Source organism: Tinamus guttatus, unplaced genomic scaffold, assembly GCF_059628265.1.
Source record: "Tinamus guttatus ecotype Peru unplaced genomic scaffold, ASM5962826v1 Tinamus_guttatus_pri_ptg000412l, whole genome shotgun sequence".
NCBI classification, from domain to species: Eukaryota; Metazoa; Chordata; class Aves; order Tinamiformes; family Tinamidae; genus Tinamus; species Tinamus guttatus.
In genome coordinates, this window is record NW_028288946.1 from 303,978 (window position 1) to 308,340 (window position 4,363).

A 4,363-nucleotide genomic window follows, 5' to 3' on the forward strand; every position below is an offset into this window, starting at 1 on the left:
CACTGCGGGGACATGTTGTGTGCAGCACCCGGAGAGTTGAGAGCTGCCCCATGGTGGGGCTGGGTTTTTTTCCCCTTTGGGCATCCCCACCGCCACATGTGAAAGGAAGTCCCAGAAGGAACTTTTTGCTCCCCTGCCCCTGGTGCACACAGGGCTCCACACACAGACCTGTGGTGGGGATGCCTTTTGTGCCTGAGCTCACTTGGAAAAAATACGCAACATATGAACAATGATACAGGAATATATATTTAAACAACAACAAAAAAGAATAACAATAACAAAAATAACGACAACAATAACAATTACAACAACAACAACAGTAACAACAACAATATGAAAAACAGTATCAACAATATCAACATCTAAGAACTACTGTGACACTACAAAGAAAAAAATGCAATAGTCTAGGGACGGAGTCCTCGTGCCCAGCGCTTCCCAGCAGCAGCCAGGGTGAAGGGGAGCTTGGCCTGCAAGGGAAAAGGAGGCATGAGCAGGGCCGAGGAGCATCTCGGGGGCTCCCGTGGAGCAGAGGCTCTTTGGCGGCTGCGCGGGCTCTTTGGCAGCAGCGCTGCCGTCATTGGTGCCCTGGCAGAGGCTTGGCGTGGCCAGCGCAGCCCAGACGCTGGCAGAGGGGCTGAGGCAGCAGGTGCCCAGGCCTTGGGCGCTCCTGCGCCCTGTGCAGCTCTGCCCCGGCGCCGCAGCCCACCAGAGCGCCCGCACACCTGGGCCAGGCTCCCGCGCGGCTGCTCCCCAAAGGCAGCGCGGAGCAGCGCCAAGGGGCCGGGCACAGCCCCAGCTCTGCCCGTGCAGCCGGCAGCAGGGGCCATACCTGGGGGCTGCACACAGAGCTCTCCCAGTCCATGGACTCGTCTGCACTGCAGCCAACCAGGCCATTGTTCCCCATCATCTGGAAGAGAGCAGGAGACCTTGGTGGGGATGGTGCGTGGGGAAGAGGAAGGACAGGGCGTCCAGTGGCTGCAATGACTGTACCTGGCTGCTGCCATAACTGAGCCACTCCATTGGCTCCGACTCGTTCCCTGACAGCGCCCCATCCATATGTGGAGCCTGTAAGAGAGAAGGAAGCATTTGCAGGACAGATCACAGAGGTGGGGGGCTCTGGCCCCACGGTTCCTCTTGCAGCGGGAAGCAGGAAAGTGGAAAGGGGCCAGGTTGAGCCCCAGTTTTCCCTGCACAGCTGGCAGCATGGGCAATACCTGGAGGGTGCAGGTTGAACTCTCCCATTCCATGGGCTCCTCGTCATTGCAGGCGACATGATTGAGGGTGCCCCAATTCTGGAAGAGAGCAGGAGAGCTTGTGGGGACGGTCATGGTGGCAGCGCTGGCTCTGTGCGCGGGGCCTCGTGTCCCCTGCGTGCACGGGGCAGGCGGTGCACAGAGCCAGGGCGCCAGGCTCAGGCAGCAGCCCCCGAGGCCTAGGCCACTCCTGGCCCTGGCACAGCTCTGCCCCAGCACCCAGGCCTGCCAGAGCTCCCTGCCACCTCTGCCACCAGCCCTGCGGCTGCTCTCGCAGAGCCAAGCGCCAGCCGTCCCCGCGCAGCCTCTGCCTGCACGCACAGTACCTGCACTGAGCTCTCCCATTCCATTTCTTCGACTTCACATTTATTCATTTTTTTTCAATGTCCTGAGTCTGCAACAGAATGGAATTGTTTACATTTGCAGCCATGAGCACCAAGTGTCGCGCGGTGGCTTTGTGGCCTCCCCTGGGAGGCATCGCGCAGGCTGCCCTGCAGCCCCGCAGCTCCCCTGCATCTTGTGGGCACCACGGGTGGCTCCTGGTGCTGCGCGGCCCTGCTGCTCACCTGGCCTTGCTGCTGCGTGGCCAGCACTGGGGCCACTGTGAGGCGCAGCCCTGGGAAGCATCCGTGTTCCCGTGGCGATAACTGCCCCTCCGGGATGTTCCACTGCTGCGTGGGGGGAGGAGTGCAGCGGCAGGGGCCAGGGGGGCTGCCATGAGGAAGGGTCTGCGTGTGCTGGACTCCCCCTGGCACTGCTGAGCCTGGCGACAGAGAGCAGTGCGTGGCCTTGGGCTTGCTGGGTGCCAAGGAGGTCTCCTCATGCAGCCCCATGGTGCTGCTGGCGGCTGCCTGCCCAGAGGCCAGGCTCCACTTGGGGCTCTGCTTCCACCCCTGCAAGCAGCCTTGAACGCCTTGCTCTTTCTTCCCTGCTCCACTCCTGCCCTTACAGCCCCACGAACTAGAGAAAGTTTTGTTTTCCATGGTTGAGACGTGTTCCTTGGTAGCGCAATGAGCGCAAAGGGCGTTGTGTCCCGGGGCCAGGTGTGCATGTCCTCAGCAGAGCCCTTGCGAGTTGGTGGTGTCCTGGGAGCCCCAGGTGCGCTGCTGGGCTCCTTCTCTTGTCCTGCCGCGCACCTTGCAGGCGCCATGTGCTGTGGCTGAGAGCAGCCTTGGTGCGGCATCTGCACTGGTTGCCCTGCCACGGCTTCCTAGGGCTGCAGAGGGCAGAGCAGGCACAAATGTGCCCTCAGCCGCAGCAGGGACCTGCATCTGCTGCATCTCTGCCCAGCACTGGGGTAAAAGAGTCACTTCCTAACAGAGGTGAATTCTCAGCCTTTGGGAAAGGACACGCTAGGTGCCTTTGGGCAAGGTGCTGCCAGGTGTAGCCCTCCCATTGATGGAAACCCTCCAAAAGCAAGCAGTGCAACCCCTGCCACCAAAGTGCTGCAGCCCAAAGGAGCATCTTGGTGCTGTCCAAGCTTGCTTGCTGGCATGCCGCAGTGCCCCTGCGAGGCAGAGCGCAGCTGCTGGGAAGGGGCTGACGCCAGAGGTGCGCGGAGGGCTCTGGGTGGCTCCCAAGCAGCCGCAGGGCTGGTGGCACGGGGAATTGGTGGCAGGCATGATGAAGGAACTGGAGCATCTATCTTATGAGGAAAGAGTAAGCAAGCTGGGCCTGTTTATCCTGGGGAAGACAAGAGTGACAGGGAAACTTATCAAGAGGTACAAGGAGCTGAGGCGAGGATGTAAAAAGGACAGGGCCAAGCTCTTCTTGGTGGAGCCCAGCAACAGCCCAAGGGCTAGAGGGTGCAAATTGCGACACAGTTTCAATGTGTACAAATTGCAACACACTTTCAATGTGCATATGAGGAAGAGCTTTTTGCCTGTTAGGGTGACGGAGCACTGGAAGCGGGTGTTCAGCGAGGTTATGCAGGCTCCTTCTTTAGACATCTTCCAAACCCTCCTGAGTGTGATCCTGTGCAACACGCTGTAGGGTTCCCTGCTTGTGCAGGGGCGGCTTGGACTGATGATGTGGAGAGGTCCCTTCCAACGTCAAGCACTGTGTGACTGTGTGGCTCCCAAGCAGCCGCAGGGCTGGTGGCACGGGGAATTGGTGGCAGGCATTTGTCTGCTGCCCAGGGAATGCTGGAGGGGAAGTGCGAAGCAGAGCAGTGTTCCCTGCAGGGAGGCACGAGCAGAGGGCTGGGCAGCGAGCTCAGCCCCGTGGCTGTGAGGGCAAGTGCTGGGAGCCCCCTTGCCTGCGCGCGTGACGCCTGCAGAGCCCAGGCGTGCGCAGTGCCCCCGTCGGCAGGAAAGGTGCTGGGAAGCCCTTGCCCCACGCAGGCTGCTTGCACAGAAGCTGCGGCTCGTCTGCCTCATGGCTGGGCCACCAGGGTCCACTTGGACAGTCCTCTCTGGGAAGGTGCTTTGCAGCTGCTTGAAGGGACAGGCTGCCTGGAATCCTGCTGACTCCTGAAGGGAAGGGGTCTCTCCTGCTCCACAGCCTCCATTCAGAGTAATTTTTCAACACTGCAGTACAAGGTCTGTCTGCAGGTGGTTGGGGTGAATGGAGGGGCTCCTGCACGCCTTCGGGTGTGCCCTGCCCATCTTACTCAGATCTTTGCCGCATGGATAGGAACAGGTGAGCTGAATCTTCCCCTGCTGCTTCTTCACCTACTCTCCATGCTCTGAAAGTCTGAGAGTTCCTGGCAGGATGATAGATGGGAGCTTTGTTCTTGACTTACTCAGCTTGGATTCTCCCAGAGGAGTTGTCCTTCCTTCTGGCCTTCCATTGTCCTGCCTCGCATTGCTCCCTTCCCTGGGGATGGGCTCTTTTGCCACCCGACTTGCACAGTTCTCTGCTGAAGCTGCTGCAGTCAGAGGCCGGCCAGGCTGCTCTCCCGGCTGCTGCACTAGCACCCTCTCCACAGTGCTTTCTGCTGAGCTGTTTTGTAAGGCTCTTGCCTTGGAAGAGTGGATGTTGCTGTTCCAAATCCTTCTGCAGACTTTCCAGAGCATCACTGACAAAGGTCTGTGCACGCATGTCCAAATCTGAGCGGAGCTTGCTAAAGGAGCTGAGTTGCCAGCCCTCAGATCAAGGTAAGGTGGACG